General features: G+C 45.1%; 1 protein-coding gene across 4 annotated transcripts in view; it reads left to right on the top strand.

Annotated features, from left to right (window-relative positions):
- Dera (deoxyribose-phosphate aldolase) overlaps positions 1 to 23,833 on the top strand; it is a 93,535-nt gene that overhangs the window by 43,731 nt on the left and 25,971 nt on the right. The window lies entirely within an intron of this gene.

Genomic DNA, 23,833 nt, shown 5'->3' with positions numbered 1-23,833 from the left:
GGATGTTGACTCATTGCTTTGCACATACATACAGCAGATGTATCCATGTGTAAACTTTCTAGTTGGAGTTGGGCTGCATGTTCTCACCTCCACAACACCAGTGTTGGAGTTGGGCTATACATTCTCACCTCCACAACACCAGCAATTCTGCAGTCTCACCTGTTGCCATGCCTAATGCTCCCCCCAGCCCCCCAGCTCTGTGGAGATGCCACTGGCTTGGGCAGCGGCCCCCCCCCCCCGACTGGATTACTTCAACCCTGTTGTCTGTCCCTACTTTTGGCCCCTCCGGTATTCTCACTTTGTGCTGTTAACTGATCTTTTCAGAGTGATGGTTTGATTATGGCATGGCCTCATTAAAATCTGTGGTTTGTTCCCGTCCTCTTTCTGATGGAGTGTGACTTTCCTGGTTCCTTGTCTGTGCCTTCTGCCATCTCATCTTCCCTTTACCTCATAGAGTCAGCCTTGTAGAGTGACTTGAAGCTTCTTCAAACTGCTGGCATCCAGCTCCTTTTCATCTTGGTAAATGTTGGGCCCCCTGCCTAGAAGGCCTTCTGCCAGAATAACTGTCCTCAGCATGTTTGGCATCATCATTATAGCCACACTGGTGTCCTGCAGCTCTTCCTTTCCTCTGCTTGGCCCATCCTCTCCACTGTGAGCCCATGTCCTTTTGGTTAAGTCTGTTAGAGGGCATGTCTTCCTGTGCTGGGGAGGGAGCTGAATTTGAGGGGCCCTGCAAAGGGATGAAGATGCTCCATTTCTCTGGTTCAGGCCATCCATTGTGCTCACACTGTAGATGCCTTTTGAATGCTCTGTCAGGCCTAGTGGATTTCTCCCTGGAACTCACTGAAAACCAGCCTGGAGGCACAAAGGGTGCTAGGGCCTGGTCCCTGCTGTTGGGTGCCATCCATGTCTGTTGCCATCTTATCACTGAATATCTAAAAATCCATAGCTAATGTGGAATAGAGTGCTTTGTGCAGCGGCTCACTGGGACGCTGGTGTCCAAAGGTCCACAGTAGCAAAAGGCTCACCGTAACTTGGAGGCGTGAGGGATGATGCAACTGCGTAAGGCTCTCAGCTGCATATGTGGTCCCCTTTAGTGCCCTTTGACAAAGCAAAAGACTATTAGTCCAGACTACAAAGTAAATGTTGAGGCCACCTGCTGGAAACTTCAGTCAAATATGCCAGAAGCCACTTGTGGGACCCCTCTTGAGGGTGCTGCCCTGTCAGCATGCATACCAGGCTGAAGCACTTCCTGGGAACACAGATAAGCTACCTTTCAGGTGTCTCTTACCCCAACTGTGACACCGTCACAAACAAAGCATTTGAGTTCTGAATGGCCAGCCAGTCTTCTGTCTGTGCCTGCCACTCACAGAGAGAAGGTGACAGCAGGCCACCTCCATCCGCTCTACCCCAGGGAGAACTGGCTCGAACACTGCCCCTGCTACTTGCTTTCTGTTTGGTTTGCCCTCAGTCAGCCTTGTAGAGTGGCTTGAAGCTTCTTCATTATTCACCTGGTCTGTTGAGGACATACATAGCTGTGATGTACACCATCAGGCTCTTATTCCTATGTTCCCATCCTGTTAGTTGGTGCAGAAAATAATGGGCCTCATGATGAAATTTTCAGACACACATTATCATTGAGCTCTGTTCATATTGGCTTTCTCCATCACTTTCCTGTCCTTTTCCCCCTACAGTCTATCCCTTCCATCCCTCCTTAGCTAGCTCCCCTCTGCCATATCTAACACACACATGCACACACACACACACACACACACACACACACACTCACATATACACACTCATATACACACTCACATATACACACTCATATACACACTCACACTCACATACTTACCTACATACTCTCACACACACACATTCACACACATACACTCACACACACACACATACACACAGACACACACACACACACACACACATACACACAGACACACACACACACACAGACACACACACAGACACACACACACACACATACACACAGACACACACACACAGACACACACACACACACACACACACACACACAGACACACACACAGACACACACACACACACACACACACACACACAGACACACACACAGACACACACACACACAGACACACACACACACACACACAGACACACACACACACACAGACACACACACACAGACACACACACACACACACACACACACACACACACACACACACACACACACACACACACACACACACACACACACACACACACACGATGCATGAGAATCACTGTTTCTTACCTTCCTTGTCTTTTAGGTGTCTTCGCCTCCCACATGTTAATAGTTCCTCTTCTACTTTCATAAAAGTGTGAGTCCACATAGGAGTGACATCATGTGTCTGAATAAAGTCACATTGAGTATATACACTGCTTTTTGCTTTTTGCTTCCAGTCTGGCTCAAGTCTTTGGCCGTTGTGAGTAAGCACAAACATGCTGGTGTCATTTGTGCTGACCTTGATTTCTTTGGGTCTATACCCAGGAGTGACACAGCTGGATTGCACAGTGGTTCTGTTGTCATTTTTCTGGGAGCCTCCTGTAGGGGAAGCTGTAGCCACGCCTACTTAGGGGCTGGCTACAGGTGTGCCTGACCACACTCGAGAGGGCGTGGTCAGGGTGACGTAGAATGATACTTGCATGGGACTGCGTTTTCTCTTTTGGTTTCACTTTTTGTACTTGCTGTATAGACTGCTTCCACGCTGGCTGGCTAGGCCGCTCTGTAAGTAAGGCTTTTCCCTATTAAATACCCTTTTATTTCTACCTGACTCCGTATTGGTAATTTCCTACTATAGCCTCCTTATTGATTTCCAGTGGGCCTACACTAGGTTTTCTGTTGTTGGTGTGTGTGTGTTCCTGGGGTTCACACTGGGCCTATGATGGCCATGTGCTCTGCCATTGAGTTCTGTCCCCATTGTTGACATACCAGCTTTAATACGCCTCATCTTCACATCAACCCTGGGCTGGATGAACAACCCTGGAATTCACTGATTTTCTTGTGGTTGTAAAGCTCACACACACCTGTGGTCAGTATGGGAGCTCTGGTTTATGGAGTTTTCACTTGCAGTGCAGCTATTTCTTAAGATGTGCTAGTTCTCATGAAGGACACTCTTTGAGTGGTGGTATAGTATTTGTAAGCATCTAGCCTACTTCCCAGTCTGTATTTATCCTGCCATTGTATATAAATGCACTGAAGTATTTGTCAAGCATTTTTAAAATTTAGTCTTTTTTATATTTTTGCTTTAGTTTTATATATAATACACAAAATAATCCCAAATTAAAAATAATTTATTTTTTTGTTTTACTAAAAGTTAGCCTCATTGAGATAAATTTATATTCATTGAAATTTGGGTGTGAAATGTACAGTGTGAGGTTTAGACAGTATGCAATCACCTGAAACCAAGTACCACAATCAAGTAGAACATTGCTGTCACTCAGGTGGATTCTGAGCAACTCTGTCCTTGTCACTGTTCTGTTGCTGTGAAGAGACACTAAGACCAAGGCAATTTATAAAAGGAAGCATTTAATTGGGGGCTTGCTTACAGTTTCATCTTGGTTGGGAGCATGGCAGCATCCAGGCAGGCATGGAACTGGAGCAGTAGCCGCCGAGAGTTTACATCTTCCCTTCGAGTTAGAGGCAGAGAAGGAGAGCTCAGGACTGTGCTTGGCAAGGGCTTCTGAAACCTCAAAGCCCAGCCCAATGACACACCTCCCCTGACACCTCCTGCTCCTTCCAGAACAGTAGCCGGGACCTAACACTAGGATCCGAGAGCCCGTGGGGGCCGTTCCACCCAGACCACCGCAGACCCTTCAGTCACTTCCATGTGTTTCCCCTGCTTCCTCAGCCGCAAAGGCATTGATCTGATTTTGTCAACATCCATGGGCACTGTCAGTGGGATACCATGTAGTTCACATTGGAGGTACCCTCTTATTGCTGCTCCCCAAAATATAGCCACAAGACTGTGCATTTTCTTACAGGTACTGCTCACTAAAATAATAACCATGAGACTATATGTTTTCTTAGAGGTGCTGTTCCCCCAAAATAATAGCCACAAGACTGTATGTTTTCTTACAGGCGTCCCCCCATTGCCACATAAATATATTGAGCTGCTAAATTATGTCTGTAAAGCTGTTGTGGAGCTGCTCCTGGTCTGATGTCTGTAAGATCTGTAGTTACAGCTCATTCTCTATCCTGGCCACTGTTTTGTTCTTTTCACTGTTTTTTGTTCTTCTCGCCTTTTGGAATCTTGCAGGGGTTTTGCCACTTTTATTAATCAGTCTCTTCAGAGACCTAACTTTTGACCTTGTTTTCTTCTTGTTTATGGTTAAAGTGTTTTCTAGTTTCCTTTGTAAGTTGGCTTGTCATTTAGAATGTTGTTTAAAGTGTTATTTAGATTGAGAGCTTTACTGTCTAAATGTTTAGTACTTTTCTGGTAACTAAACTTGGGTCTTCTGTAAGAGCAGTGAATTTCTTAGCTACTGTGCCATTATCTCCAGCCACAGGATTAATTTGTCAAATATATTTTCTGCTCCATTCTGCCTATCTTTCCTTCTAGGACCCTAAGTATGTAAGTGTAATGCTGCTTGATACTGTCCATAGGCTGCGTCAGTCCCATCTGCTTCATCCCCATCATCTCCATCATCCCCGTCATCCCCATCTTCACCATCATCCCCATCATCCCCATCATCCCCATCTTCACCATCAGCTCCATCATCCCCATCATCCCCATCATCCCCATCATCCCCATCATCCCCATCTTCACCATCATCCCCATCTTCACCATCATCCCCATCATCCCCATCATCCCCATCATCCCCATCTTCACCATCAGCTCCATCATCCCCATCATCCCCATCATCCCCATCTTCACCATCATCCCCATCTTCACCATCATCCCCATCTTCACCATCATCCCCATCATCCCCATCATCCCCATCTTCACCATCATCCCCATCTTCACCATCATCCCTATCATCTCCATCTTCACCATCATCCCCATCTTCACCATCATCCCTATCATCTCCATCATCCCCATCATCCCCATCATCCCCATCATCCCCGTCATCCCCGTCATCCCCATCATCCCCATCATCCCCATCATCCCCATCATCCCCGTCATCCCCGTCATCCCCGTCATCCCCATCATCCCCATCATCCCCATCATCCCCATCTTCACCATCAGCTCCATCATCCCCATCATCCCCATCATCCCCATCATCCCCATCATCCCCATCATCCCCATCATCCCCATCATCCCCATCATCCCCATCTTCACCATCATCCCCATCTTCACCATCATCCCCATCATCCCCGTCATCCCCATCATCTCCATCATCCCCGTCATCCCCATCTTCACCATCATCCCCATCATCCCCATCATCCCCATCTTCACCATCATCCCCATCTTCACCATCATCCCCATCATCCCCATCATCCCCATCATCCCCATCATCCCCGTCATCCCCATCATCCCCGTCATCCCCATCATCCCCGTCATCCCCATCTTCACCATCATCCCCATCATCCCCATCATCCCCATCTTCACCATCAGCTCCATCATCCCCATCATCCCCATCATCCCCATCATCCCCATCATCCCCATCATCCCCATCATCCCCATCTTCACCATCATCCCCATCTTCACCATCATCCCCATCATCCCCGTCATCCCCATCATCTCCACCATCATCCATCATCCCCATCATCCCCATCATCCCCATCATCCCCATCATCCCCATCTTCACCATCATCCCCATCTTCACCATCATCCCCATCATCCCCGTCATCCCCATCATCTCCATCATCCCCGTCATCCCCATCTTCACCATCATCCCCATCATCCCCATCATCCCCATCTTCACCATCAGCTCCATCATCCCCATCATCCCCATCATCCCCATCATCCCCATCATCCCCATCATCCCTATCATCTCCATCATCCCCATCATCCCTATCATCTCCATCATCCCCATCTTCACCATCATCCCCATCATCCCCGTCATCCCCATCATCCCCGTCATCCCCATCATCCCCGTCATCCCCATCTTCACCATCATCCCCATCATCCCCATCATCCCCATCATCCCCATCTTCACCATCAGCTCCATCATCCCCATCATCCCCATCATCCCCATCTTCACCATCATCCCCATCTTCACCATCATCCCCATCTTCACCATCATCCCCATCATCCCCATCATCCCCATCTTCACCATCATCCCCATCTTCACCATCATCCCTATCATCTCCATCTTCACCATCATCCCCATCTTCACCATCATCCCTATCATCTCCATCATCCCCATCATCCCCATCATCCCCATCATCCCCGTCATCCCCGTCATCCCCATCATCCCCATCATCCCCATCATCCCCATCATCCCCGTCATCCCCGTCATCCCCGTCATCCCCATCATCCCCATCATCCCCATCATCCCCATCTTCACCATCAGCTCCATCATCCCCATCATCCCCATCATCCCCATCATCCCCATCATCCCCATCATCCCCATCATCCCCATCATCCCCATCATCCCCATCTTCACCATCATCCCCATCTTCACCATCATCCCCATCATCCCCGTCATCCCCATCATCTCCATCATCCCCGTCATCCCCATCTTCACCATCATCCCCATCATCCCCATCATCCCCATCATCCCCATCATCCCCATCATCCCCATCATCCCCATCATCCCTATCATCTCCATCATCCCCATCATCCCTATCATCTCCATCATCCCCATCTTCACCATCATCCCCATCATCACCCTCATCCCCATCATCCCCATCCTCACTGTTTTTAGTACTGTTGTTCTCCAAACAAGTAATTAGGCATTATGAAGCTACTAACATGAATATTTATTCAGGTCCCTTATCCTCAAGTTTGCTTAAACTCACCCAGTAAAATTTATGCCGGTGTTCATTTTTGGGTTTGGAATGTTTGTTTATTTTGAGATTGTAACTTAATTACATTTCATTCTTCTACTGAGTTATTGAAATCATGTTTTCCTATATATCTTTGAACATGTTTACAACAGCTGATTTAAAGAGCCTATCTGCTAACTTGTGTTTCTGAGTTATCTTAGGTTCTGTGTTTTCAGCGACCAACTTTCCAATGCTTGAACACATTTCATGCCACTTTCTAGTTATTAATAACTAGTAAGCAAGTCCATCAGTGTTCTGATAAGTCTGGAATCCTCCGTCAACACTTTTGCCCATTACTTTAAAATTAAATTGTCTGTGATTTACATTCACCATCATTTTATAGTTTTGATAGCCATTTAGATCATTGTAAAAGCAGTTCTTCTGGAGAAAGAGTGAGTGGGGAACCCTAAGTGTGTTAGTGTGGTACTGTTGGTCACTGTAAGGAAAAGCTTAGCTAACCAAGGCATTTGCATGTTGGGTCAGCACTGTGATCCAGATGCCTTCTCCATAGCGTGGGCTGAAGTGGAGTCTCCTGGGTACTCGTCCTAAGGGCTGGGGGCTTTGTGAAGTTCTCACAACTACCCTATGTGTAGATTAATGTCCTTTCCACAGGTGTGAGCTAGAGTGGCGATTGCTTGACTCACTCCTGTTCCTCTCCCTGTCTCCGGCATGCTCCTGTGCTTTTCTGCCTTGGGAAGCAGCATCACAGAGGCCTCTCCAATGCTGTCTCCCTGGACCTGTGAGCCGAGTTAATGTGTATAAATAAGTGCTGTGACAGTATCCCATGGCAACCCCAGAAGGCAGATCAAGAGTCAACTAAATGATTGGCGTCCTACTTTTGTGTGAAGCTTATTGAGTATTCTTTCAGAATATTTCTGGTGAAGGAGCACAGTCAGTAAGATAAGATCTGGGCTCTTGCTCTTCTCCTGCTTGACTTGACCTTGTACAATTAAATGATTGTGATTACCAAACAATTGAATTAAGGCATGAGGATACATTGTAAACTGTTAGTCAGTAACCTTGCAAGTGATTGAAATCTCAGCACTCCTTCTATACTCTCCTGTTAGTGAGAAGGGAGGGCACAACTGAATCTTTCTGCTAGGCTGTTACAGGCATTCAGGGTATCGCTTTTCAAAAGCGCTTGACTGTGGCCCTAGGGGATACATGATATTCAGTCATGCTTTTTTGAACCCATCCCAGGGCTTGTATTTAGAGGTTTGTTCAAAAAAATTTAGATAAGAACTCATTAGGAAAGAGAGCTATAAAAGCAATCTGGTTAGGAATCACCATTAGTTGCAATCCATTTGTTATAGTTTTGATACAGTTCCCAGCCTTGTGTACCTGTTACCTCTCTTAACTTCTGTGCTCTAGAAGCTCCAGTAGTCTCATGACTCTTCCAACAAGCAGCCAAATGAAATTGGACGTCAGGAACCTGATAGGGAAGTGCAAATAAACTTTTTCTTTTTTTTATTAATTTATTTGACATTCCAATCCCAGTTCCCCCTCCCTTCTCTCCTCCCTTTTCCCCCACCCCCCACCTCCTTCCATCTGCTCCATGGAGAGGGTACGCCCTCCCAAAAGAGGTCTACTAAGTTTGTCTCATCATCTCGTTGAGGCAGGACCAAGGCACCTCTCCACCCCCACAACCCTGTATCTAGGCTGAGCAAGGTATCTCTCCATACAGAATGGGCTCCACTAACTCAGATTGTACATTAGAGTTAGATCTTGGACCCACTACCAGTAGCCTCATATATTGTCCCAGTCACACCGTTGTCACCGCAAAATAAGCTTTTGAAAAGCAGATAAAAAGAACAGCTCATTTACACCTGCTCCAGAGGTTCCACAGCCAAGGCATTCGTTAGGCCCAGTGCAAGGCTTGGAGAGTGAGAATTCAGAGGTCCTTCCGGAGGGCATCACTTGCATGGGCCTATGATGGAATTAGTGGAAATCCAGTGAGAAACTGAATGAAGGGAGCAGTAGGCCATTTGAGGGGAAGAGAATGGGGGCGGGGGCGGGGGGAGAGCTGCATGCAGTTTTCATCAAGCCGTCCACAGTGAGACGGTCACAAGCGAGGTATGCTTACAGAAGAGAGAAGCGGGAAGCAGGCTGGCTGATGCACTTGCTGTGCGAGCCCAGCGGCTGCACACTTAGAGAATGCGAGGATGTAGCACTGCCTTTATCTTTGGGAACGCAGGGCTGTCCGCACACAGGCAACAGCTAACAAGCTCTCCTCCAGGTTATTCTAGACCTTATCTTCAGGAACAATACAGGCATGATAAATAAGTTTGGAGTGTCGACGCAGTGAAGATGCAATCGTAAAGTCCTCAGGTTTGACCCGCTGATGCGGATCTGCGCAGGGAGCAGCCACAGACATGGGACTGGAGGAGCGTGCACCGTGGGATGCGCTGTGAGCTCTCGGCTCGGCCAGAACTTTGCAAGGTGGAGGAAATAAAAGTTTTTAGAAAAAAAAAAATTCAGGAGCCAGGGAAATGGATGATTCCAAATCTAACCTAATAAGATCCTGGTAATGCAGGAACAGTGAGGTGAAGCAGAAAGATAGGCCAGCAATGTAAGTGAGGTCATTGAATGCTAAAAAGGGGAAAGTCATGGGAAACTCACTTGGACCACAAGAAGCAGAAGCATCAAGACCATGCAGTGACTAATTAATACCTAAAGCTTAAATATGATTAATATGAGTCAAGTAGTAAATGACACCAGGAGATTGTCACACGTCACTCTGAGTCCCTTGTGGCATGCCGTAGGTCTTCCTTGTTCAAGGAGTATTGATCCAGATGGTTCCTTCTGATCCCTGTGGTGTGCCAGCCTGGTTTTTCTTTTCTTTTTAAAGTAAGACTTGTTTTTCATAAGCAAAGGTGTTTAGCTTATGAAAAGACAAGCCATGAGTGCAAATCTACCACTGGAGAGGGGCGTGGTCAGAGTGACGTAGCAAGACCTTAAATATGAGGGTTGCACGAATGTGGCTCTCTGTTCCCTGACCTGCCTGGTGGTATAAGACTGACTCCGTCTCGTGAGTACTTTTCTAATAAACTTCTGCTCATCAAACTTGCTCTGACTCCATCTCGATCCACATTAATTGCCTTTCACAATAGTGTAGAGCTGTGTTAGCTTAGAAGAAGCTTTGTGGAAGATTTCCAGTTTGGGGCTCAAGGGGACACAGAGGTCGATTGCCCTTAGGGGTAACGGAATCTTTAGAAGAGTTACGAGACACAGACATACCGACGACAGCATTGCAGGGACTGGCAGGACAGTTCAGCCCACATGGCAAGAGTTGGGCATTACACTTTACAGGTTCCAGAGGAACAGTGAAGGCTCTATGTAGGTCACATGATTGATGAGTGATCCTCAGTACAGGTTGTGTCTGAATCAGCTCTGGGGCGGAATGATGACAGGAATCTAGAAAGTTGTCACTTTAGTTCTGGGCACCAAATTACTGTAGTTTGGCCAATGGTCACAGTTCAGTTAAAGTGGCATGGCCCTGGCTAACAGCCTGTAACTGACCCAGAGTTGTGTTTCCATGACAGTTCTGAGGCCCTGCAGGCAGTTATGTGAGGGGCCTGTGTGGTCAGGGCTTCAAAGTGCACCTTTATTTATACTCCAAGTAGGCTCAAGGTTAGACCACTTACAGGGTGAAAACTAACTTGCCATCCCATCTGGGGAGGAAATTTAAATGCAGGCCCCAAACAGACATTTCAGAGTATTTACCCCACCCACTCTCCACCCCCACAACAGAAATTTCAGTGTGTTGACCCTGCTCACCGCCTTGCTGTCCTTTGCTGAGCGTGGGCTCCAGGCTCCAGGAAGGAGCTTTCCTTGGCTGGTGGGCACACCACTCCAGCTTCGGCCTCTGCCATCCCATGGCATCTTCTCTCTGTGTGTCTCCGTCTTCTCCATGGACTTCTGCCATGCAATGTACACCTTCCTCAGGGTGGTTTCATCCGACCGGAAAACAGATGCAATCACCCCGTTTCCACATAAGCTCACTTTCTTAAGGAATCTAAGGTTTCGATTTTGACATCTTTTGTTTGCATGTAATTCAATCCATAGCGAAAGAAAAAGGATTTCTTGCTTCTATGGAGAATCAAACTGACAAACTTGAATTCAGGGACAAAAGATTGATTCCCCCGCTCACCCCCCAGCAATGTATGTCATGTGGAATGGGGAAATCTAGTAAACATTAAATATTTTTATCTGCAAAAAGCATTTGGTGAGATTCTCAATGGGAGATTAATGGCTAAAATAAAGAATGAGGCATTAGGAGATAAATTTGCTTATGAGCAAGCGACAGAGACTTATGGGCGGAGGAAATACCTTTTAGATTGGAAAGGAGTGACATACAGCCCAAGCCAGGAATCAGTTTTGGGACCTGTGGGTTTTTCACTTTATTTTTATTGGACTTTGTAATAAAAATACAGATCCTCAAACAGTCCAAGACAGAGTGAGAAATACTCTGAGCATCAGTAATCAAAAGTTATTCTTGATCATAAACTAAATGACTGGAAATAAATACTGACACCAGTCTTCACCACGTTCCGTAATATTATAAAGTGGAGCCAGAGATTCTCCAGTGCTCTCTTTTCTTCCGAGTGCATGAATATTTCTTTATTTGACTTTAAAAAAATCGGAAGATTTCTAGGTTTACTTCATAAGAAAAAAAGATGTATTTTTTCAAATGTGGAAAGTTATGTTAATGAAGGAAAAACTGGTTGATGAAAGCCAAAGTTATATTTCATTTCTAGAAGAAAGAGGAACCCTCTGTTTAATTGCTCAGTAAAAAGACTTAGGTAGCGGGGTGGGGGGTGGGGTTCTGGAGATCACAGCTTCCTTCTGCAGCCCTGGCCCTAATGGGAGCATGCACAAAGAGAGTCATTGTTAGACTGACTGACGCTGCAGATCAGAGGAGGGAACTATCACGTGGAACTCCTTTTCTTTTTGAATTTTAACGTGGCTTTACAAAGTCCATAAACTTCAGTGATCTTGCATGTAATTTTTGTCTTCCCAGGAGCTAGTTAGGCAAATGGGAAATACGGTCTTCAGGCTGGAATTGAGCCCACAATGTTTTTGTGTGTAAGTCACTAAAAAGATCTTTACTTGCCCATCAGTTTCCCCATAATTTGCCAGTCAGAGATGAAAGGACTGGTTGTGAGTTAACTGTGAGGGCCTGGGGATGGAACTCCCTGGTCAGAATGCCTGGCATGTACAAGGCTCTGAGTTCCATCCCTAGCCAAAAGTTTAGAAAACTGTCAGGACTGTAAACTCTGTATAAGGAAACTAGGGACAGGGGCAGTGGCTCAGCCGTTAGGAGCACTTGTTGCTCTTGCAGAGGACACTGTTCTGTGGTCAGCATCCCCACGGTAGTGCACGGCCATCTGTAGTTGCAGTTCCAGGGGTTCTGATGCCTTTTTCTGACCCTGAAGGCCAACGGGCAGGTGAATGGTTCATAGACATATTATCTACCCATGTACGTAAAATAAAATTAAGTCTTTAAATGGAAAAAAATATTGACCAAAATAATGTTTCTTGTTTTTGTTTATAAACACTTTGTTAGCTTCCAAACTTCCATTCTACAGTGAGAAAGCCTGAACTACAAAGTGGCCAAACTCACGATGAACTAGAATACATAAACCTTATAGAAGCTAAACCACTGAGAGGACACAACCTAGACCAAGATTCTCTGGCAGGACTTGTGTGTGATTTCCCTGAAGGGCTTCCTGGGTGGAAACGGGGGTGGCGATGCCCAGTGCTTCCTCAGAAGTGTTTACAGAATGGCCTGGGTGCTGCTGTTGGGTGGGCAGGACCTTGAATCCGAAGAAGACAGGACAGGAGTCTTTCTTCCCAGCCTTGCAGTTCAGCAGTCGGTTAGAGAAAATCTCAGGCTTGGAACAAGGCAGTCGTTCCATAAGCTATTTCTGTAAGTTGTTTGCATCCTTGAGATGCATGATCCTGTGGGGTCAGCTGTTTTTTTTAGGTCAATCCAAGGGCTAGGCCCGTGTCAACCATTCTGTAGTACAGTGTACAGTCCAAGGGCTAGGCCAGCATCAGCCATTCTATAGTACAGGGTCTACTCTAAACAACACAGGTAATACAAGTGTTTGCTTCATTGTTGTTGTTTGTTAAGGATATGATTTGTATTTCAGAATAATTTGTTGACCTTCACTTCAGTAAAAGCAGACCAGTGTTTTTCCTCCAATCTTGTATATGTAAGGTGTGGAGTTTGCATGCGGTCCTACCCAGTCCTGAGCTGTGCTGAGGAGTGGAGGGAAGTGAGGGTTTGATCCTGTAGGGTTCAGAGTGAAGACTGAGGAGGAGGGAAGGTGGTTAGTCAAGGGTGGAGAGATATCGGTGGTGGTTTGAAAGACAGTGTCCCCCAAAGGGAGGTATGGCCTTGTTAGAGTAGGTGTGGTCTTATCGAAGGAAGTGTGTCACTGTGGGAGTGGGCTTTGAGGGTTCATATATGCTTAAGCCATGCCCAATGAGACAGTTCACTTCCTGTTGCCTGTGAGTTATAGGACTCTCAGCTACTTCTCCAGCACCGTGTATGCCTGCATGCCTTCTTGTCCCACCATGATGGTGATGGACTAAACCTCTGAAACTAAGTGAGCCACCACAATGAAATGTTTGCCTTTATAAGAGTTGCCATGGTCATGGTCTCTTCACAGCAATAGAAACCCTAACTAAGGCAATATCCTTGTGCTTTGTAGATACCTAGGGATGCTCCTCCCTCTAAAGGCTAATTCAGAAAGTGTCTAATGAAGTTACCATGTTTGCAGATTGCTACTCTAGGACCAAGAGAAGACTTCTAAGAGAGAATGGGGATGGGAAAATCAGTGACATGGCACCTGGCATGTAAAAAGATACCCCATCTCTTAGTTTGGTGTGGAAGTTGAAAGTAGGGTGCCTGATTTGCTCTGTGGGAATGAAGGGCCACAGGGACATCTTTCCCATGCATCTCTTCCAGCTAAACCACTTTGAGGGAGTCAAAGGAACTCACCAAGCTGGTGGCACTTGTGAGGGTTTTAAGGGGCGGATGTGAAGGAAGGCCTTTCAAATGGAAAGTCACTGGATGTGTGTTGTAGTGCTGTACAGAGGCCACGTGTCCCAGAGCCAGAGTTTGTGTGGGGAAGAGGTGGAGTGTGGCTGGCCGGGGATTGGCACCAAGAAGGCCCTGCAGAGCAGGGTGACTGGGGGCATTGTCCTGTTGTGATTCTGCTGTGATAAAATACCCTTAGAATAAACAACCGAGGGCTAAAGAGTAGAGTCACACACATGTATGCAGCCCTGTGTGGAATCACCTGCCTAGGAATGGTGCTGCCCACCAGGGGCAGGGTCTTCTCACATCATTTAACAATCAAGACAGCCTCCACCCTAGGACGTGCCCGCAGGCCAACCTGATCTGGACACCTCCTCACTTAAGATTCTGTTGCCAGGCGGAAAAAAGAATGTCAAGTTGACAGTTGGAAACTAACCGTCCCAGGTGTGTTAGAAGGGAAAGCAGTAGGAGTTGAGAATGAATGGCCATATCCTCGGTGGGGGAGAAAGAGACAAAACAACACAGAGTGTGATTTTGTTGGGACATGGAATTTGGGAGAAGCCAGCTTGTTTGCAATCCAAGAACATGGCATAGACTGGCCATCCTTTTACCTCTCTGTTCATGTAACAAGGGAAAACAGTAATAGCTTTTTAAAAATCTAGCAAGAGATAGGAGATAGGAGGCCTGTTTTCTGTTAAAATGCTTGAGCCGGGTCCAATATGTAAACCCAGACAGGGAGCCGGTACCAGGGCCCTGGTGATGGAGGAGAGAAAGGTGGACCACATTTTTACCTCAATCCTCAGGACGATGTTTTCTCACCAGTGACCCAAGAATGAGTTATGTACTCGTTTGCTTTTTGTGAAAAATTTATCACCTACTGGGGCATCGGAAAGTAAGTTTCCTGTGCTCAGAAGCTGCTAAATTGGGCAGGGACAGCTGAGGAGGCTCCAAATCGTCAATGGAATGGGAGAGAAGGTAGATCATGTCGCATTGATGTAGCAGAAAGCTGTTGGTAGAACGCTCACTGTCATCACACCGGTTTGATATTAGCATCCTAGTGAATAATTAAAATATGCCTGTTTATTTTTTAATAAAAGGGAAAGCATGTACGTTACTTTGGCTTTTGCAACGATCCTATCATTACATCCATCACGTGTGAGGCTTTTTCTTAGCCTGCACGTCAGATGGCTAGAAATCGTTCCGCATTCTTATTCTGCGGTATTCAGTATTATAATGCCTTTCCAAGCCATAAAATAAAAATCTTTAAAACCGCTTTCAGGTATTTCCAGTGCAGTTGGCATTTCCTAAATTGAAAGGTTATTAAGTATATTTTTCTGCTGAAGTTATGTTTGAAGTTCATTTCTCATTTCATGTTCCTGCCAGCACCACACATCCAGGCGGAGTTATTGCTTATCCTATTCCTGCCTTGATTTTAAACTCCAGACTCCCAGGATCTGACTGAGTTCCTCCCTGTGATCAAGTAGACTTTACCATTAATCTTTGTTTGGTCCTTCAAGGCTAGAATGAAAAAGTATGGTGACTTTTTTTTTTAATTGTTTTTTTTTTTTGTTCGTTTTATTTTTATTATTTATTTAATTTAAGACAAATGGCTCAGAGAAAAGAACAGCTCAGACAGAGGCCAGAGAAGAATATGTGCTCACTCACTGACAGAGTGAGGCAAAAACATGTGCTGCCATAGCCTATAGTTTGATCTTCTTGAAGGCGCTAGGACCCTGTTTTAGAAGCTTGAGGCATGTAGGACCCCAGCAGTTCCCAGTAATCTCTGAATGAACTGTGCCTGCGCCTAACCAGCAACAGTAGAATTGCTCTGGGGGAGGCTATGAAGGGTGATGGCATCAAGAGGAGGAACTGGTTGAGGAGGGCAGGGCAGTGTGGAGAAGACCTTAAAGATGACATGTCCTGTTTCCTGCCCCACAGAGCCAGAAATGACTTGCAAGCTGCAGGAGAAGTGTGGTTTATTCTGGGCTGGCCTCAAGCTCACCTCAGTCTCTAGATGCTGGGATTATGCACCTCAGGGTGCCTCAGCCCCAGTCTTGTCAATGTCAGTGTTTCCATGAGCTGCAGAGGCGGACTCTGCTGACATTCCTGTGTCCTGAGTAAACTCCTCTTTGCAGAAAGCTCACCAGTGTTTGGAGGCCTGAGCACTACATTCTATAGGGTTAAAACTTGGCTTCTGGGCTTGCCTGTATTGTCATCCTCAACCTGGAGAAATACATTTTGATTTCAGCCAACCATGCATTTATGAACTTTGGAACACAATCTATTTTTCGGCTGGAGAATTGCATTATTAAACTGCTCAGCTTAATAATTAAAGATAGAAAAATGCACTTGGTTTATCTGTGCTGTCAACTAGCAGTTTAATGCAGGCAGATAACATGGATCTGAGGCTAACACCAAATATTCAAAGTTACAAATAGAGAAAAGATAAAACAGCTCACCTAATTCCCCCAGAGACCTCACATAAGATGAAGGGCACCGCTGTAGAAAACCAAACCAAACCAAATAAAATCACAAAACTCTTTACTACTCTGTGACAACCGAGTTCCACCAAATCTCATTTCCTTCCTTTACTTTATAAACCCAGAAGTCTCTTGCTTCCTGGAACCATTATTAGAAGATTATGGGTAAATACTATGGTTCCCAATTTTTGTTAACACATTTACAAGGAACCCAGAAGCTAGTGAAGATAGAAGAAGCCCCCCAGTGTCCTCTGTGCTAAGAATGTCGGCCTTCCTTGGGTTTTATCAGTAGTCACTTCAACTTTTGCAATCATGCCTGTTTTCCTTTAAAACAAGAGGGTATCTAAAAATACATTCTTCATATAATGACAGCAAATAAGAGGCTTTCCTTCAGAAAATCCCTATTTCAGAAAATCGAGGTGAATTGTAGTCTTAAGTCTTTTAAAAATTAAAGGAAACCCTACTGTATGTGAAGATTGAGCTTGCCTCTGGAGTTTGTGGGATCAAGATTTGAACCATTCGTTTATAAAGATGATTGGTGTGTATGTGTCTCAGTGCAGGGGTGGGGTGGGGCGGGGGTCGTGGTCTCCTGATAATGGAATGTGTGAAGCTCGGAGATAATTAAAGAAGAAACAGAAGGGCTGAGAATTTGATTTCCTGCTCTATGGAGCTCAGATTCAGTTTGGCTAAAAAACAGATTAGATGTTGACGGGATCAAGTTTTCTTTCTTTTCGAGCAGTCTACTTGAGAACACATACACTTGTCATAGTAAAGTCAACCGCCTGTGTTTGGGATGGCCAGGAATTCCTCTCAGGAAAGCAAAGCCAGAGAGATTACCCTGAAGATCAGTGCCACACAGTCAGGGAGACAGAAGCTTGTGTGTTTGAGGACTCCAGCTGAAATCAGGTTTCTGTGTTGTGTTGGCTAAGCAATATTCCAGCACCATCAGGAGCTACTTTTCGGGGTGGGGGTGAGGGGGATGGGCGCTACTGAGTACCATATGCACCTCAAAGCCAGGGTAGGCTTGCTTCTATGAAAGAATGTGGTTTATGGAGCTGCTGAGAGGGCTCAGTGGGTAAAGGTGCCTGCTTCATGACCTGCATTCAGTCCCAAAACCCACATGTTGGAAAGAAGCCACTGATTCCCCAAAGTTGTTTTCTGACTTCCATATGCACAATAAATAAACAAGTAAATGTAACAACACTTTAAAGAGCAAACACAGTTTGTAGAAATATGAATCTGTGATCTTCTGTTTAAGCCCACCGTTCGAACTTACTTTAGACTGACAAAGTTTCTGTCGTCCTCATTATTAATACCAGACCCACGAATAGAGTCAAAACTCACTAGATCTTGTCAGGTCTTAGAGACAGAAAATTGTGCTCCGTGGGAGGATAAATGTTTGAGCAGACACGATTACAATGAACTCATAACTCTTAAGAGTGTAATGTAGCTGTAAGTGGGACAATTTTAGAAAATCTCCCCTGCAGTAACTTTAAATGTTGTTCCCTATTGCTGAGGCTGGTGTCTGAAATTCTGTGTGTTCGAGCCTCGTAATTGAAGCGTGTTAGGACTTACACATGTTTGGAGGGGGGACATATTCAGCTAGTGTGCAGCAATAGCTGTGCAAAACTCCAAAATATTTTATTAATAATTTTTAAAAAGCCCAAGCTGGGTAAGGATGGTGGCTCAGCTTGTAATGCTAGGATTCGGGAGACTGATGCAGAGGGATTGTCCTGAGTTTGCGGCCAGTGTGGGCTGCCATAATTAGCTCTAGGCCAGTCTTTGTTATGGTCATACACGTGCCAGGCGTACCAACATCGTGAACACAATTCCAGAATGTGACACCTGCTGTAAGTGAGCACATGTTGAATCAATGAACTTCCAGATGTGCAGAACAGAAGAAGGTCCAGTAGATGGACGGTCCCTTACGGTTTTCATGTTACACAGAGCTTGACCAGAGCAGCTTCCAGAACTAGCCTGGAGGTACAGGCAGTCACTGACGGTGCTTTCAGTGTCCGGTGTGAGGTGCAGGCAGTCACCAATGGTGCTTGCCAGTGTCTGGTGTGGCACTGCTCTTATTCTCTAGGTAATTCCCTTATGGTGCTAAGCTGGCTGCCACAAACTCCAGTTTTGTGTTATGCTGAAAACAGAAAATGCTGTGGCCATTGAACTGGCCCAGGTAGAATTCTGACAGGGAGAGGAGGACTAGAGCCCAGAGCTGAAAGGGTAGAGGATGTTTCTGCAGAGCAGCAAGTTGTCTGGTGTAGGAAGCAGAAAGAACTATGGTATTAAAAGACCTGGATGTTGCATTAAAGAAGCCTCTGTTCAAACCTCACTCACGACAAGAAGCTGACAAGAGCGTTCAGCTCCAGTGACTCTGGGTAGGTCCTGGTGTCTTCATTGGTGATGGCTGCTGCGGCCCCTCAAGGGTTTAGTGAGAGTAGGTGAGTAGCTCTCAGAAAGATATCTGTGCTGCTCTTACATGGACAATGCTTCCTGAGGCATTGTCAGAGCTAGCTAGGGTCTGTGATGCGTTAGGGAGCAGCAGACCAGGGCAGCAGAGTGTCAGGTAAAATTCCTATCTCAGTGTGAAGATCCCAGGCGTGTGCATGTGTCTATGAGGGTGTGCATGGACGTGAAGGGCAGAAGCAAGCCTCTGGTATCTTCCTCAGTCATTTCCCACCATGTTTTTTTTGAGGCAGAGTCTTCTCACTTCTTACCTGCCATCTCCCCAACTCAGCTAGGCTGGCTGCCCAGCGGGCCTCAGAGATCTGTCTGCCTGTCTCTGCCTACTCAGCACTGAACTGTCCGGGCAGGCCACCACATGTTATTTTTAGTGTGGGTGCTCAGGGTTAGAACTCACAACCTTGTGCTTGCACAGGAGCATGCCACTCACTGAGCCTCCTTCCCAGCCACACAGCTGAGGGGTTTACAATGAAAAGGTCACACAATTGAACCACTTTCCATCTTCAGGTTTATAAACATTTATAATCATCAGTTTCCAGGCATTCAATGTATAAAGAAAGACTCTGGATCAGAGCAGCACAGAAAATCTTCTCACGGCCTTTGTGACCAAAGGACAAGCCAGTGGGTTTCCAGATGTGGGGCCGTACTGTGTGTCTGTCATCCCGACTGCCCTTTGCCTTTGTAGGTTATTGCTGCAAATCTTGCTTCCCATCTTGATAAGAAATTTAGCAGTTGAGTTTTTTCTTCACTGGGTTTTATAAAACGTTATCCATGTATACTCTTTGGGCCTTGACATTGAATAAAGCCACTGAAATGCACAGACTGTATGTATGGGGCTCTGAGTACGCGGGCTCTGGCTGTACCCTAGAGGATGAAATAATGGCTGTACTCAACAGCAGTCCTACAGGTAGTGTTCAAAATGCTAAATACATATCAAAGAGTTAAAGTGAAGACTTAGTAGGACGGTGGCCTTGAGTCTATGGGAGCTAGAGTTACAGATTGTGCATTGTGAGTCTGCTGTCTTGTTGCTGGGAGCTGATCTTGGGCCCTCTGCAAGGGCGATATGTACTTACTCACAGAGCCATTTCTGCAGCCCTGTCTTCAGGAATTTTTGAATGATTTTAAATGAGCCATCAGACAAACTGTCATGAGTTTCTGGTGACCTTTCTGATTGTACCCATCCATTAGAAGAGATTTTTCAGGGCCCTGCCCCCTCCTTCTTTGTCAGAGTGACCCTCTTCTCTGGAAGGACGACGTCTCTGTCTCTGGTGGTAGCTGAGTGCAAAGGAATGAAGGTAAAAGGGAAGGTGTGACTGGTTGTAAAATAGACACGATTTTGACTTGAGAATGAGTTGGGAGTCAGCATTGTCTTTGTGAATGGCTGACGAGTGGGACCGGAGCAAGTGGTCACCAGGGAGCCGCATACAGTAAAGGCTTTGTTCTGGGAGCTTTTTCATGGCTCACCCATCTCTAGATCTGCTAATGGGAGGCCTACAAGTTGTGTAGGTGCTTCAGAGTCATTGCCCCAAGATAAAGCTCCCCACAGCAAAATTAACACAGCTTCCTTTGTGAAAGGCAGGCCACTGCGCAAAGCAACTCTCCAGACTCATCATCAATTGTTGGGGAGAAAAAGATTTATGATGACATTGAGGTATGATAATCTCAAATATGTACCGCATTGTTTTTAAAAGCTTTGTGTTTAAAATTCATAGCACTTTCTAATCCTGATAAAGTAGCCTAATTTTCCAGCTTGCTTTGTTCAGTAAAATGTATTTCTAAATCCATTTTAAGCAGCTATTTCTTCAATTTGAGTAATTTTCTCTCGAGTTAATAGATTCCACACAAGCATACCTGACTTTTAATGTTAATATATACTATACATTCCAAACTCGCTCATGACAATAGCAAGTACAATCAAAATGAGATTCAGTTGTTTGAAGCATAGCCTACTTATTATTTTGTTAAAATATGCTTCATTTACTCTTCTTTGCCACAGTGTAGTGATAACCCAGTTATTTTTTTACCTTCCATGGAAGTTCCTTTTCCCTCTTTCCTTGCCACAAATGGGGTGTGTGTATGTGTGTGTGGGGGGGGATGTGCTAGACATGGCGTTGTCATTTTAAGATATCTTCAAAATCATCTTACCACTGGGGGACATCGCCTGTCCAAATCAGTCCTTATAGCTCGGTGGGTCAGCCCGAAGGGGCTGGTCAGAGGCAAAGCACTTTTATTTGTATACAGTTGTTATCTGAAATTTGGTGTGTATAGATCAGTGTACTGTTTTTAAAGAACTGTCATATGGTTGATCGTGTATCTGTGTAGCAGGTATGTGCGTATGAGTGTAGGTGCCCTCAAAGCCGGAAGAGGGCATTGGCTCCCCTGGATCGGCATTAATGGGCAATTGTGAGTGATGGACATGGGTGCCGAGGACAAAGCTCTAGTAGAAGGAGATAGCCAGCTCTCAAAGTTATCCACCACCCTCCACACTTGCTCTGCAAATGCATACCTGCACACACATCACACCTATCCACACCTATCCACCCCCCACCAATCATAAATAAGCTTTTAAGTTTCCAAAACAAAGAGTGCTAGAGAGGTGGCCCAGCAGTTAAGAGCATGGCTGTACTTGCAGAGGACCCAAGTTCATTCCCAGCACCCATGTTGGACAGATCACAACCACCTGTAACTCCAGCTCCAGGGCAGTCTGACACCTCTGGCCTCTAGGCACCCGGAGTCATGTGTATGACCTCCTCCACACACCACAATTAAAAATAAAACAAATCAAAAAACTTTCTTTGTCTTGACCATTTCCAGCAGTTTCCATGTTCCTATTATTGGGAACAGAATCCAATTCTTGGTCAGAGAGTGTAGTTAGATACTGTCAAAGGCCTTAGTCTCCTGTATCTAAAGGTTTTTAGCTTCTGACTCCTTCTTACCTGGAAAAAATATTACACAATTCCAAATATCTAGGTCTATAAAATAGATAAACCAAAAATTTACTGATTTTTTTTAAAATAGAAATTTGTTTTATGAAAGAACTTTTCTTATACAAGTTTTATAACTGTTTAATACAAAAATCACATTTGTATATTAATTATTTAGATGCGTGTTTTCTCATTTTAAGGAGTTCAATTCTTAGCTGAATTAGTTGAGATTCCAATGTTTCTTCAGAGTTGAGCAGTGTTTTGATTTTATAATGTGAAATTTCAGAAAGCTGTTTAGAAATGGTTGGAAATTCTGTCCTAACCCCAAGCTAAAATTCACTATTATTATTTTTTTTAATGAACCACAAGTCATCAACTAAAACAATTTTTAAAATAAAACATTCTAGCACAATGTAATGTAGAGATATGTTACGTTGACAATTATATGCTAGTAATGAAGGCAGAAAAGTATGTAAAGTCTTTGTTTTCTGTCATTAAGCCATAATGCAACTCTATGAGTGGGAACGTTGATATTCATAGTAAAGACACCGTAGCTAAGAACACTGGTAGCTTCCCATCCCAGCTGAGCTCTTCCTGGCAGCATTTGTTGGTGTTTTGTACTGCAACTGCATGCACAGTGCAAAGTGCATGTATTGTGTGTTCAGTCCTGAGGCTGCAGTGAAGTCACATGAAGCCGCACGGATGCATGCTGCCAGAAATTACACACTTCGTCGTAATTAACTTTTGCTCATAGAACATTCAGAAGTCTTTTATTGCTGCAAATTTTTATTGACTCCCACATTCTTTTGCATTAGGTTTCTTTTTCTAATTCCACGTGTGTGCACAGTGTGTGTGTGTGTGTGTGTGTGTGTGTGTGTGTGTGTGTGTGTGTGTGCGTGTATTGGTTGGATAGGAATGCATAGGTGAGCACTTACCTATGAAGGCCAGGGGCTGATTACTCTTCTATCTTATTCTATGTTACTCTCTTAGTCAAATCCAGGGCTCCAGTGTTTGACTAGTATAGCTAGCTGGCTTACTATGGAGATCCCATTCTCCACCTTTGGTGCCAGAATAACAGATAGACTGACCACACCAGCCAATGACAGGTTACTTGGTGTATTAGAGGCATTTTCAAACCGTGACATTGTGGCTGCTTTCTGACTGCCACTCTGTTTGAATTTGCCATCCTACTCACTCTGATGTCTCATTCGTGAGATGGACTGGACACAGTGAAAAGCATTACCACTGCTGTGCATTCAGAGAGCAAGAATGAACTGGAGAGAAAAGACCCTCCCCCTTCCCTTCTTCCTCTCCTCCTTTGTCTCTTTCTGTCTCTTTCTCTCTGTGTCTCTGTCTCCTACTCTCTCTGTCTCTCTACTACTCTCTCTTTCAAACCATTTCCCCTTTTCTCTCATGAGAAGATCTATGGATCATATAACCATATCTTTGTGGAACAACTGTTTTTAGAGTGAAGATGAGCATTCCACTGCTGCTTCCAGCTTCTGTCTTCAGCCATGAAACTGGATCCTTAGATCTCATCTTAGGTCTCTTAAATTATTTTCAAGCTCACATGGAACAAACGAGTCTAATAGGTTTTAATCTGGTGCCTCATATTTTTATGCATTCTGTTTATTTTTTTAAAAACAGCATCTCATTGCAGATTTTAAGTGTAAATTAGTGTTAGAATCACTATACAAAACTTCCCCACCACCTTTAATGGGTGATTACTCAGGGAGTAATAGAAAACACAGGGCTAATGAGCAGTGTGCCTGGGAGCTCTTATTCTAGGGTCCATGCGACTTCCACTTAGGGACAAGCTTTCTCCAGCAGCCGTTGAGTTTAAATCCTATTTTTCATTAGTAAAGCATACGATGTTAATAACAGCTTCCATTGTGTTGTCCTTTTGTGCATTGGAACACATTTTCCATAGTCACCAAGGCTTTCAGAT

This window comes from Cricetulus griseus, chromosome 8, assembly GCF_003668045.3.
Source record: "Cricetulus griseus strain 17A/GY chromosome 8, alternate assembly CriGri-PICRH-1.0, whole genome shotgun sequence".
In the NCBI taxonomy this organism is placed as follows: Eukaryota; Metazoa; Chordata; class Mammalia; order Rodentia; family Cricetidae; genus Cricetulus; species Cricetulus griseus.
Note: the sequence above shows the minus strand (reverse complement) of the source record. Positions and strands in the feature narration are given on the sequence as shown.